The sequence below is a fragment of the Coregonus clupeaformis genome, unplaced genomic scaffold, assembly GCF_020615455.1.
Source record: "Coregonus clupeaformis isolate EN_2021a unplaced genomic scaffold, ASM2061545v1 scaf0339, whole genome shotgun sequence".
NCBI classification, from domain to species: Eukaryota; Metazoa; Chordata; class Actinopteri; order Salmoniformes; family Salmonidae; genus Coregonus; species Coregonus clupeaformis.
Window position 1 is genome coordinate 352,341 of NW_025533794.1, and position 15,956 is coordinate 368,296.

At 37.9% G+C, this 15,956-nt stretch overlaps 1 long non-coding RNA gene across 1 annotated transcript in view; it reads left to right on the forward strand.

The window, feature by feature from the left end:
* Nucleotides 1-13,727, forward strand: part of LOC123484503 — a 278,369-nt gene extending 264,642 nt beyond the window's left edge. The window contains exon 5 of the long non-coding RNA XR_006658556.1: nucleotides 13,656-13,727. This is a non-coding gene — a long non-coding RNA (uncharacterized LOC123484503). The remainder of the gene's footprint in view (nucleotides 1-13,655) is intronic.
* The last annotated feature ends 2,229 nt before the right edge of the window (nucleotides 13,728-15,956 follow it).

Consider the following 15,956-nt stretch of genomic DNA (forward strand, 5'->3'; position numbering starts at 1 on the left):
CTTATAGAACTATAAAATCTTATAGAACTATACCATCTTATAGAACTATACCATCTTCTAGAACTATACCATCTTATAGAACTATACCATCTTCCATCTTATAGAACTATACCATCTTATAGAACTATACAATCTTATAGAACTATACCATCTTCCATCTTCTAGAACTATACACTCTTATAGATCTATACCGTCTTATAGAACTATACCATCTTATAGAACTATACCATTTTCTAGAACTATACCATCTTCTAGAACTATACCATCTAATAGAACTATACCATCTTATAGAACTATACCATCTTATAGAACTATACCATTTTATAGAACTATACCATCTTATAAAACTATACCATCTTATAGAACTATACCATCTTATAGCACTATACCGTCTTATAGAACTATACCGTCTTATAGAACTATACCGTCTTCTAGAACTATACCATCTAATAGAACTATACCATCTTCTAGAACTATACCATCTTATAGAACTATACCATCTTATAGAACTATACCATCTTATAGAACTATACCATCTTCCATCTTCTAGAACTATACCGTCTTATAGAACTATACCATCTTCCATCTTCTAGAACTATACCATCTTATAGAACTATACCATGTTATAGAACTATACTATCTTATAGAACTATACCATCTTATAGAACTATACCATCTTCCATCTTCTAGAACTATACCATCTTATAGAACTATACCATCTTATAGAACTATACCATCTTATAGAACTATACCATCTTCCATCTTCTAGAACTATACCGTCTTATAGAACTATACCATCTTCCATCTTCTAGAACTATACCATCTTATAGAACTATACCATGTTATAGAACTATACCATCTTATAGAACTATACCATCTTATAGAACTATACCATCTTCCATCTTCTAGAACTATACCATCTTATAGAACTATACAATCTTATAGAACTATAACATCTTCCATCTTCTAGAACTATACCATCTTATAGAACTATACCATCTTATAGAACTATACCATCTTATAGAACTATACCATCTTATAGAACTATACCATCTTATAGAACTATACCGTCTTATAGAGCTATACCATCTTCAATCTTCTAGAACTACACCATCTTCTAGAACTATACCATCTTATAGAACTATACCATCTTCTAGAACTATACCATCTTATAGAACTATACCATCTTATAGAACTATACCATCTTATAGAACTATACCATCTTCCATCTTATAGAACTTTACCATCTTATAGAACTATACCATCTAATAGAACTATACCATCTTCCATCTTATAGAACTATACCATCTTATAGAACTATACCGTCTTATAGAACTATACCATCTTATAGAACTATACCATCTTATAGAACTATACCATCTTATAGAACTATACCGTCTTATAGAACTATACCATCTTATAGAACTATACCGTCTTATAGAACTATACCATCTTCCATCTTATAGAACTATACCATCTTATAGAACTATACCATCTAATAGAACTATACCATCTTCCATCTTATAGAACTATACCATCTTATAGAACTATACCGTCTTATAGAACTATACCATCTTCCATCTTATAGAACAATACCATCTTATAGAACTATACCATCTAATAGAACTATACCATCTTCCATCTTATAGAACTATACCATCTTATAGAACTATACCGTCTTATAGAACTATACCATCTTCCATCTTATAGAACTATACCATCTTATAGAACTATACCATCTTATAGAACTATACCATCTTATAGAACTATACCGTCTTATAGAACTATACCATCTTCCATCTTATAGAACTATACCATCTTATAGAACTATACCATCTAATAGAACTATACCATCTTCCATCTTATAGAACTATACCATCTTTATAGAACTATACTGTCTTATAGAACTATACCATCTTATAGAACTATACCATCTTCCATGTTATAGAACTATACCGTCTTAAAGAACTATACCATCTTATAGAACTATACCATCTTATAGAACTATACCATCTTATAGAACTATACCATCTTCCATCTTATAGAACTATACCATCTTAAAGACTAAACCATCTTATAGAACTATACCATCTTATAGAACTATACCATCTTCCATCTTATAGAATTATACCATCTTTTAGAACTATACCATTTTATAGAACTATACCGTCTTATAGAACTATATCATCTTCCAACTTATAGAACTATACCATCTTATAGAACTATACCATCTTATAGAACTATACCATCTTATAGAACTATACCATCTTATAGAACTATACCATCTCCATCTTATAGAACTATACCATCTTATAGAACTATATCCATCTTATAGAACTATACCATCTTATAGAACTATACCATCTTATAGAACTATACCATCTTATAGAACTATACCATCTTATAGAACTATACCATCTTATAGAACTATACCATCTTATAGAACTATACCATCTTATAGAACTATACCATCTTATAGAACTATACCATCTTATAGAACTATACCATCTTATAGAACTATACCATCTTCCATCTTATAGAACTATACCATCTTATAGAACTATACCATCTTATAGAACTATACCATCTTATAGAACTATACCATCTAATAGAACTATACCATCTTCCATCTTATAGAACTATACCATCTTATAGAACTATACCGTCTTATAGAACTATACCATCTTCCATCTTATAGAACTATACCATCTTATAGAACTATACCATCTAATAGAACTATACCATCTTCCATCTTATAGAACTATACCATCTTATAGAACTATACCGTCTTATAGAACTATACCATCTTCCATCTTATAGAACTATACCATCTTATAGAACTATACCATCTTATAGAACTATACCATCTTATAGAACTATACCATCTTATAGAACTATACCATCTTATAGAACTATACCATCTTCCATCTTATAGAACTATACCATCTTATAGAACTATACCATCTTATAGAACTATACCATCTTATAGAACTATACCATCTTATAGAACTATACCATCTTATAGAACTATACCATCTTATAGAACTATACCATCTTATAGAACTATACCATCTTATAGAACTATACCATCTTATAGAACTATACCATCTTATAGAACTATACCATCTTTACCATCTTATAGAACTATACCATCTTATAGAACTATACCATCTTATAGAACTATACCATCTTATAGAACTATACCATCTAATAGAACTATACCATCTTCCATCTTATAGAACTATACCATCTTATAGAACTATACTGTCTTATAGATCTATACCATCTTATAGAACTATACCATCTTCCATGTTATAGAACTATACCGTCTTAAAGAACTATACCGTCTTATAGAACTATACCATCTTATAAAACTATGCCATCTTATAGAACTATACCATATTATAGAACTATACCATCTTCCATCTTATAGAACTATACCATCTTCTAGAACTATACCATCTTATAGAACTATACTATCTTATAGAACTATACCATCTTATAGAACTATACCGTCTTATAGAACTATACCATCTTATAGAACTATTCCATCTTATAGAACTATACCGTCTTATAGAACTATACCATCTTCTAGAACTATACCATCTTATAGAACTATACCATCTTCTAGAACTATACCATCTTATAGAACTATACCGTCTTATAGAACTATACCATCTTATAAAACTATACCATCTTATAGAACTATACCATCTTCTAGAACTATACCATCTTATAGAACTATACCATCTTATAGAACTATACCATCTTCCATCTTATAGAACTATAAAATCTTATAGAACTATACCATCTTATAGAACTATACCATCTTATAGAACTATACCATCTTCCATCTTATAGAACTATACCATCTTATAGAACTATACAATCTTATAGAACTATACCATCTTCCATCTTCTAGAACTATACACTCTTATAGATCTATACCGTCTTATAGAACTATACCATCTTATAGAACTATACCATCTTCTAGAACTATACCATCTTCTAGAACTATACCATCTAATAGAACTATACCATCTTATAGAACTATACCATCTTATAGAACTATACCATTTTATAGAACTATACCATCTTATAAAACTATGCCATCTTATAGAACTATACCATCTTATAGCACTATACCGTCTTATAGAACTATACCGTCTTATAGAACTATACCGTCTTCTAGAACTATACCATCTAATAGAACTATACCATCTTCTAGAACTATACCATCTTATAGAACTATACCATCTTATAGAACTATACCATCTTATAGAACTATACCATCTTCCATCTTATAGAACTATACCGTCTTATAGAACTATACCATCTTCCATCTTCTAGAACTATACCATCTTATAGAACTATACCATGTTATAGAACTATACTATCTTATAGAACTATACCATCTTATAGAACTATACCATCTTCCATCTTCTAGAACTATACCATCTTATAGAACTATACCATCTTATAGAACTATACCATCTTATAGAACTATACCATCTTCCATCTTCTAGAACTATACCGTCTTATAGAACTATACCATCTTCCATCTTCTAGAACTATACCATCTTATAGAACTATACCATGTTATAGAACTATACCATCTTATAGAACTATACCATCTTATAGAACTATACCATCTTCCATCTTCTAGAACTATACCATCTTATAGAACTATACAATCTTATAGAACTATAACATCTTCCATCTTCTAGAACTATACCATCTTATAGAACTATACCATCTTATAGAACTATACCATCTTATAGAACTATACCATCTTATAGAACTATACCATCTTATAGAACTATACCGTCTTATAGAGCTATACCATCTTCAATCTTCTAGAACTACACCATCTTCTAGAACTATACCATCTTATAGAACTATACCATCTTCTAGAACTATACCATCTTATAGAACTATACCATCTTATAGAACTATACCATCTTATAGAACTATACCGTCTGTGATGTCACGAGAGGCTGTGTCCTGGAGGGACGTTACATCCCCCTGAGGTGGCTGCAAACCCAGACAGCTATGGCTCCATCTGCTGGTATGGTCGGGAACTCCACCCCTCTATGGCCAATCTTCCCACGCAGCTGAAACAAATGAGGAGCTGATGAGCTGAAGGTTTGGGAAGGGAAGAGACACACTGAGGGAGTGTGTGGGAAGGGAAGAGACAGTCTCCAACCTGGGCTCTCTGGAGGACAAGAGTGCTGCACGTCCACTTCCATGAGGAATATAAGGATTTGGAGATACTTACCTTTGGGAAATACTCACCTTTGGATATATGCACCTGTGGAAATACGTGAGAGACATTTGGAAGGACTTTTTGCTGGGTTGGCCACTAGCTGCAACGTGGACTACAGTAAGGCTGGGGAAAAGTTATCTGAGCGAGTGAGAATTATGATTTTGGATGTGGAAGAGACATCCCTGAACTGTTAACCCTTAAAGAGCCACAAGAGAACAGAATTTTGTTATATTTTCGTTAATTTCCCAAGACCTATAATAAAATCCTTGTTTTGTTTGAACCTGGTCTCCTTGCACTACTTGAGCAATCCCGCTGAAAGCTGTGTAGCCTCTCGTGACGTCACAGATGGTGGAGAATACGGGCACGCTCAAGCGTTAATAGTGCATGTCAGAGGAGGATACCGAAGGTTTGATCACCCAGTTTTCCAAGTTGGCCGTAGGCTCCCCGCCGACTGAAATGGAGGACATATTGAAAGCCCTTGTTGCTGGCCAGCAAGCCCAGATGCAAGCAAACGTGGCTCTCTTGGAGGAGCAAAAGAAAGCCAACCTTCTGAAGGCAGAGGAATTGCAGTTGCAGAGACAGAGGGTTGTCCAAAATACCCGCCCAATAAAGGCAAGTGACTTTATATCTAAGATGGGAGCTACCGATGACATTGAGGCATACCTGCATGCATTTGAGGCCACGGCCACTAGGGAAGCCTGGCCCAAGCAACAGTGGGTTGGTCTGTTAGCCCCCTTTCTAACCGGGGAATCACTGAATGCTGTCCGGGACCTGGGCCCTGACCAGGTTACTGACTATGATGCCCTGAAGTCTGAGATCCTCAGCAGATATGGACTCACAAAGTTTGGTATGGCCCAGCGCTTTCACAGCTGGACCTTCCAACCAGACCAACCTCCTCGGGCGCAGATGCATGAACTTGTCCGAATCGCAAGGAAATGGCTGGATCCGCAGAGGAATACAGCAGCGGCGGTGGTGGAGGCCGTTGTGGTGGATCGTTACCTACGCGCCCTGCCTTATGAGGCAAAACGGTTCATCAGTCAACAGGCCTTGACCACGGCTGATCTGACCGTGGAAGCTGTGGAAAAGTACCAGGCCACAGCGGAGATGCTGAATGCTTCCCGAAAAGACCCCAGGAGTGCGGCCCCACCACAAATGGGAAGAACCCGTCCAAAGGACCCCAAGGTCTCGAACCCAGCCACGTCAGGACTTATCCCGGCTCCAGGGGAGCCAGAAACCAGGCGGGTCCAAGAAGAGTACACCAGGAGGGGGAAACTCGACAGTGTTACCGGTGTGGGGAGATGGGACATATCTCCTGGCAGTGTGGGAAACCAGCCGATGAACCTATGCCCACTGCGGAGTCCTCCAGCTCAGCACCCACACACCGTTTTGCCTCGCTCTTGGGAGTCGTAGATGGCGGCCCAGATCGACCCCCCACCTGCCCGGTAACTGTGAATCACCATGATGTGGAGGCCTTACTGGATTCTGGTAGCCGGGCCACCCTGGTGCGTAAGGATTTGGTGGGCCCAACGTGTCTGACCCCGGGAAAGTCCTCCCAGTTTCCTGTGTCCATGGGGACACCAGAGAATACCCCATTACTGAACTTACAATGACCAGCACACGGGGAACCATACACACGACGGCGGGGGTGGTTGATTCCCTCCCCGTCCCTGTCCTAATTGGGACGAGACTGCCCAGCCTTTTACCCACTCTGGAGAGAGTCTCAGGAGAGGATAACCCGAGTACCTCGGAAACGGAGAGGCAAGACTCATCCTGGGAAGGCTCCGGTGCAATCCTCCGAGTTACTCACTCCCGCCCGGGCTCTGATAGGGATGGCAGGTGCCCAGACCGACACAGAGACGGAGCTACAGAATCTGGACAAAGAACTGTCTGGTCTGAAGGGGACCGCTGAGAGGTATCGTTTGTTAAAGCAACAGTTAGACATGAAGACAGAAGAGTTAGATATCCTCCAGGCTAAACTCCAACAGAGCTCCTTCCATAAGCAACAGGGGGGAGCTGGAGAGGCTGCGCAGGACCATCGAGGAGTGTGAGGAGACCCTGCGCAGTAGTAAGGAGGTCCAGAAGAAGGCAGAGGAGAAGTACAAGGTGTTGGAGAACAAGATGAAGAATGCGGAGGCAGAGAGAGAGAAGGAACTGAAAGCTGCTCAACAGAAGCTAAACTCTGCTAAAACCAAGGCTGATGCGTTCAGTAAGAAACTCAAGGAGAGACAACAGGAGGCTGAGTCCCTGGTCCTAGAGTTGGAGGAGTTGAAGAGAGAGCAGTCTGGCAAGCACCACGGCAATGCGGACGCCCTCTCCCGGCGTGATGCCTTCTTCGCTGCCTTTACCCCGACGAGGACGTCGGTCCCGAGAAGGGGGATGTGTGATGTCACGAGAGGCTGTGTCCTGGAGGGACGTTACATCCCCCTGAGGTGGCTGCAAACCCAGACAGCTATGGCTCCATCTGCTGGTATGGTCGGGAACTCCACCCCTCTATGGCCAATCTTCCCACGCAGCTGAAACAAATGAGGAGCTGATGAGCTGAAGGTTTGGGAAGGGAAGAGACACACTGAGGGAGTGTGTGGGAAGGGAAGAGACAGTCTCCAACCTGGGCTCTCTGGAGGACAAGAGTGCTGCACGTCCACTTCCATGAGGAATATAAGGATTTGGAGATACTTACCTTTGGGAAATACTCACCTTTGGATATATGCACCTGTGGAAATACGTGAGAGACATTTGGAAGGACTTTTTGCTGGGTTGGCCACTAGCTGCAACGTGGACTACAGTAAGGCTGGGGAAAAGTTATCTGAGCGAGTGAGAATTATGATTTTGGATGTGGAAGAGACATCCCTGAACTGTTAACCCTTAAAGAGCCACAAGAGAACAGAATTTTGTTATATTTTCGTTAATTTCCCAAGACCTATAATAAAATCCTTGTTTTGTTTGAACCTGGTCTCCTTGCACTACTTGAGCAATCCCGCTGAAAGCTGTGTAGCCTCTCGTGACGTCACACGTCTTATAGAACTATACCATCTTATAGAACTATACCGTCTTATAGAACTATACCATCTTCCATCTTATAGAACTATACCATCTTATAGAACTATACCATCTAATAGAACTATACCATCTTCCATCTTATAGAACTATACCATCTTATAGAACTATACCGTCTTATAGAACTATACCATCTTATAGAACTATACCATCTTATAGAACTATACCATCTTATAGAACTATACCGTCTTATAGAACTATACCATCTTATAGAACTATACCGTCTTATAGAACTATACCATCTTCCATCTTATAGAACTATACCATCTTATAGAACTATACCATCTAATAGAACTATACCATCTTCCATCTTATAGAACTATACCATCTTATAGAACTATACCGTCTTATAGAACTATACCATCTTCCATCTTATAGAACTATACCATCTTATAGAACTATACCATCTAATAGAACTATACCATCTTCCATCTTATAGAACTATACCATCTTATAGAACTATACCGTCTTATAGAACTATACCATCTTCCATCTTATAGAACTATACCATCTTATAGAACTATACCATCTTATAGAACTATACCATCTTATAGAACTATACCGTCTTATAGAACTATACCATCTTCCATCTTATAGAACTATACCATCTTATAGAACTATACCATCTAATAGAACTATACCATCTTCCATCTTATAGAACTATACCATCTTTATAGAACTATACTGTCTTATAGAACTATACCATCTTATAGAACTATACCATCTTCCATGTTATAGAACTATACCGTCTTAAAGAACTATACCATCTTATAGAACTATACCATCTTATAGAACTATACCATCTTATAGAACTATACCATCTTCCATCTTATAGAACTATACCATCTTAAAGACTAAACCATCTTATAGAACTATACCATCTTATAGAACTATACCATCTTCCATCTTATAGAATTATACCATCTTTTAGAACTATACCATTTTATAGAACTATACCGTCTTATAGAACTATATCATCTTCCAACTTATAGAACTATACCATCTTATAGAACTATACCATCTTATAGAACTATACCATCTTATAGAACTATACCATCTTCCATCTTATAGAACTATACCATCTTATAGAACTATACCATCTTATAGAACTATACCATCTTATAGAACTATACCATCTTATAGAACTATACCATCTTATAGAACTATACCATCTTATAGAACTATACCATCTTATAGATCTATACCATCTTATAGAACTATACCATCTTATAGAACTATACCATCTTATAGAACTATACCATCTTATAGAACTATACCATCTTCCATCTTATAGAACTATACCATCTTATAGAACTATACCATCTTATAGAACTATACCATCTTATAGAACTATACCATCTAATAGAACTATACCATCTTCCATCTTATAGAACTATACCATCTTATAGAACTATACCGTCTTATAGAACTATACCATCTTCCATCTTATAGAACTATACCATCTTATAGAACTATACCATCTAATAGAACTATACCATCTTCCATCTTATAGAACTATACCATCTTATAGAACTATACCGTCTTATAGAACTATACCATCTTCCATCTTATAGAACTATACCATCTTATAGAACTATACCATCTTATAGAACTATACCGTCTTATAGAACTATACCATCTTCCATCTTATAGAACTATACCATCTTATAGAACTATACCATCTAATAGAACTATACCATCTTCCATCTTATAGAACTATACCATCTTATAGAACTATACTGTCTTATAGATCTATACCATCTTATAGAACTATACCATCTTCCATGTTATAGAACTATACCGTCTTAAAGAACTATACCGTCTTATAGAACTATACCATCTTATAAAACTATGCCATCTTATAGAACTATACCATATTATAGAACTATACCATCTTCCATCTTATAGAACTATACCATCTTCTAGAACTATACCATCTTATAGAACTATACTATCTTATAGAACTATACCATCTTATAGAACTATACCGTCTTATAGAACTATACCATCTTATAGAACTATTCCATCTTATAGAACTATACCGTCTTATAGAACTATACCATCTTCTAGAACTATACCATCTTATAGAACTATACCATCTTCTAGAACTATACCATCTTATAGAACTATACCGTCTTATAGAACTATACCATCTTATAAAACTATACCATCTTATAGAACTATACCATCTTCTAGAACTATACCATCTTATAGAACTATACCATCTTATAGAACTATACCATCTTCCATCTTATAGAACTATAAAATCTTATAGAACTATACCATCTTATAGAACTATACCATCTTATAGAACTATACCATCTTCCATCTTATAGAACTATACCATCTTATAGAACTATACAATCTTATAGAACTATACCATCTTCCATCTTCTAGAACTATACCATCTTCTAGAACTATACCGTCTTATAGAACTATACCATCTTATAGAACTATACCATCTTCTAGAACTATACCATCTTCTAGAACTATACCATCTTATAGAACTATACCATCTTATAGAACTATACCATCTTATAGAACTATACCATCTTATAGAACTATACCATCTTATAGAACTATTCCATCTTATAGAACTATACCATCTTATAGAACTATTCCATCTTATAGAACTATGCCATCTTCCATCTTATAGAACTATACCATCTTATAGAACTATACCATCTAATAGAACTATACCATCTTCCATCTTATAGAACTATACCATCTTATAGAACTATACCGTCTTATAGAACTATACCATCTTCCATCTTATATAACTATACCATCTTATAGAACTATACCATCTAATTGAACTATACCATCTTCCATCTTATAGAACTATACCATCTTATAGAACTATACCGTCTTATAGAACTATACCATCTTCCATCTTATAGAACTATACCATCTTATAGAACTATACCATCTTATAGAACTATACCATCTTATAGAACTATACCGTCTTATAGAACTATACCATCTTCCATCTTATAGAACTATACCATCTTATAGAACTATACCATCTAATAGAACTATACCATCTTCCATCTTATAGAACTATACCATCTTATAGAACTATACTGTCTTATAGAACTATACCATCTTATAGAACTATACCATCTTCCATGTTATAGAACTATACCGTCTTAAAGAACTATACCATCTTATAGAACTATACCATCTTATAGAACTATACCATCTTATAGAACTATACCATCTTCCATCTTATAGAACTATACCATCTTAAAGACTAAACCATCTTATAGAACTATACCATCTTATAGAACTATACCATCTTCCATCTTATAGAATTATACCATATTTTAGAACTATACCATTTTATAGAACTATACCGTCTTATAGAACTATATCATCTTCCAACTTATAGAACTATACCATCTTATAGAACTATACCATCTTATAGAACTATACCATCTTATAGAACTATACCATCTTATAGAACTATACCATCTTCCATCTTATAGAACTATACCATCTTATAGAACTATACCATCTTATAGAACTATACCATCTTATAGAACTATACCATCTTATAGAACTATACCATCTAATAGAACTATACCATCTTCCATCTTATAGAACTATACCATCTTATAGAACTATACCGTCTTATAGAACTATACCATCTTCCATCTTATAGAACTATACCATCTTATAGAACTATACCATCTAATAGAACTATACCATCTTCCATCTTATAGAACTATACCATCTTATAGAACTATACCGTCTTATAGAACTATACCATCTTCCATCTTATAGAACTATACCATCTTATAGAACTATACCATCTTATAGAACTATACTGTCTTATAGAACTATACCATCTTATAGAACTATACCATCTTCCATCTTATAGAACTATAAAATCTTATAGAACTATACCATCTTATAGAACTATACCATCTTATAGAACTATACCATCTTATAGAACTATACCATCTTCCATCTTATAGAACTATACCATCTTATAGAACTATACAATCTTATAGAACTATACCATCTTCCATCTTCTAGAACTATACCATCTTCTAGAACTATACCGTCTTATAGAACTATACCATCTTATAGAACTATACCATCTTCTAGAACTATACCATCTTCTAGAACTATACCATCTTATAGAACTATACCATCTTCTAGAACTATACCATCTTCTAGAACTATACCATCTTATAGAACTATACCATCTTATAGAACTATTCCATCTTATAGAACTATACCATCTTATAGAACTATTCCATCTTATAGAACTATGCCATCTTATAGAACTATGCCATCTTCCATCTTATAGAACTATACCATCTTATAGAACTATACCATCTTCCATCTTATAGAACTATACCATCTTATAGAACTATACCATCTTATAGAACTATACCATTTTCAATCTTCCAGAACTATACCATCTTATAGAACTATACCATCTATAGAACTACACCAACTTCTAGAACTATACCATCTTCTAGAACTACACCGTCTTATAGAACTTTACCATCTTATAGATCTATACCATCTTATAGAACTATGACATCTTATAGAACTATACCATCTTATAGGCTGCATATATATAAAGCCATTATTCTCATTTAAGTAGTATGGCATTCATGATTACTGGAAAGGATTGATGTAGCTGTGTGTGTGTGTGTGTGTGTGTGTGTGTGTGTGTGTGTGTGTGTGTGTGTGTGTGTGTGTGTGTGTGTGTGTGTGTGTGTGTGTGTGTGTGTGTGTGTTTGCATGAATGCGTCAGATTGACAGCAGCACTCCAGACAACACAAGGCTTTGGTAGAAATTGTTCTCGTTTCCATCTAATGGGATCTGGCGTTTAGATTGTTCAGAGAGTGGGTCTACAATTGCACAAATATGGAAAAAATGGCTTCTCTCCTTCAGCTTCTTAAAAAAGCAATTATAGAAGCAGCACAATAGCCATTCATAGAGCATGTTAGCTTACTGGTGTCGAGGCTTTCATTTACTCAATTTGTCCCAAATGTCATTGCTGAGAGAGTTGAGTGGAGAGGAGAGGAGAAGGAGGGACAGAGAGAAAGAGAGAGAGAGAGAGAGAGAGAGAGAGAGAGAGAGAGAGAGAGAGAGAGAGAGAGAGAGAGAGAGAGAGAGAGAGAGAGAGAGAGAGAGAGAGATTCACCTATGTTGGCACCATTTTTGTGTTGTCCAGACAAGACAACAAGTTCTTGCCGAACAAGACCATTGTAGACAATCCTGTACTGTCATGGCTGAGATACTATAGACAACTTTGTGTGATTGCATCATCATAGTATGTTTGCTCAAGGGCTGACCAATGTCTCTCCCACAGTCTTTACAGATGAGGAAGTTCCACTTAAAGAAGACACTGCCAGCCAGCCAGCCATGGATCAAGGTAACCTGGACCTACAGACACGTAACACAGATACAGATACAGACAAATTCAAGTATCTAACACAAACACTGTCCTGCTATCCTGTAGCATACCCAGTGTCTGTTCTGTCCTGCTATCATGTAGCATACCCGGTGTCTGTTCTGTCGCGCTATCCTGTAGCATACCCGGTGTCTGTTCTGTCGTGCTATCCTGTAGCATACCCGGTGTCTGTTCTGTTGTGCTATCCTGTAGCATACCCGGTGTCTGTTCTGTCCTGCTATCATGTAGCATACCCGGTGTCTGTTCTGTCGCGCTATCCTGTAGCATTCCTGGTGTCTGTTCTGTCATGCTATCCTGTTGCATACCCGGTGTCTGTTCTGTCGCGCTATCCTGTAGCATACCCGGTGTCTGTTCTGTCGTGCTATCCTGTAGCATACCCGGTGTCTGTTCTGTCGTGCTATCCTGTAGCATACCCGGTGTCTGTTCTGTCGTGCTATCCTGTTGCATACCCGGTGTCTGTTCTGTCGTGCTATCCTGTAGCATACCCAGTGTCTGTTCTGTCGTGCTATCCTGTAGCATACCCGGTGTCTGTTCTGTCGTGCTATCCTGTTGCATACCCGGTGTCTGTTCTGTCGTTATCCTGTAGCATACCCAGTGTCTGATCTGTTGTGCTATCCTGTAGCATACCCGGTGTCTGTTCTGTTGTGCTATCCTGTAGCATACCCAGTGTCTGTTCTGTCCTGCTATCATGTAGCATACCCGGTGTCTGTTCTGTCGCGCTATCCTGTAGCATACCCGGTGTCTGTTCTGTCGTGCTATCCTGTAGCATACCCGGTGTCTGTTCTGTTGTGCTATCCTGTAGCATACCCGGTGTCTGTTCTGTCCTGCTATCATGTAGCATACCCGGTGTCTGTTCTGTCGCGCTATCCTGTAGCATTCCTGGTGTCTGTTCTGTCATGCTATCCTGTTGCATACCCGGTGTCTGTTCTGTCGCGCTATCCTGTAGCATACCCGGTGTCTGTTCTGTCGTGCTATCCTGTAGCATACCCGGTGTCTGTTCTGTCGTGCTATCCTGTAGCATACCCGGTGTCTGTTCTGTCGTGCTATCCTGTTGCATACCCGGTGTCTGTTCTGTCGTGCTATCCTGTAGCATACCCGGTGTCTGTTCTGTCGTGCTATCCTGTAGCATACCCGGTGTCTGTTCTGTCGTGCTATCCTGTTGCATACCCGGTGTCTGTTCTGTCGTTATCCTGTAGCATACCCAGTGTCTGATCTGTTGTGCTATCCTGTAGCATACCCGGTGTCTGTTCTGTTGTGCTATCCTGTAGCATACCCGGTGTCTGTTCTGTTGTGCTATCCTGTAGCATACCCAGTGTCTGTTCGGTGCTGCTATGTTGTAGCATACCCGGTATCTGTTCTGTCCTGCTGCCCTGTAGTGTAGCAGGTACTATTCTGTCCTTCATGGTAGAGTGGCCAGACGGAAGCCACTCCTCAGTAAAAGGCACATGACAGGCCACTTGGAGTTTGCCAAAAGGCACCTAAAGGACTCTCAGACCGTGAGAAACAAGATTCTCTGGTCTGATGAAACCAAGATTGAACTCTTTGGCCTGATTGCCAAGCGTCACGTCTGGAGGAAACCTTGCACCATCTCTACGGTGAAGCATGGTGGTGGCTTCATCATGCTGTGGGGATGTTTTTCAGTGGCAGGGACTGGGAGACTAGTCAAGATCGAGGGAAAGATGAATGGAGCAAAGCACAGAGAGATCGTTGATGAAAAACTGCTCCAGAGCGCTCAGGACCTCAGACTGGGGCGAAGGTTCACCTTCCCACAGGACAATGACCCTAAGCACACAGCCAAGACAACGCAGAAGTGGCTTCGGGACAATCCTCTGAATGTCCTTGTGTGGCCCAGCCAGAGCCTGGACTTGAACCCTATCGAACATCTCTGGAGATACCTGAAAATAGCTGTGCAGCGACGCTCCCCATCCAACATGACAGAGCTTGAGAGAATCTGCAGAGAAGAATGGGAGAAACTCCCCAAATACAGGTGTGCCAAGCTTGTAGCATCATACCCAAGAAGACTTGAGGCTGTGATCGCTGCCAAAGGTGCTTCAACAAAGTACTGAGTAAAAGGTCTGAATACATGTAAATGTGATATTTCAGTTGTTATTTTTTTATGCATTTGCAAAAATTTCTAAAAACCTGTTTTTGCTTTGTCATTATGGGGTATTGTGTGTAGATTGATGAGGGAAAAAAACA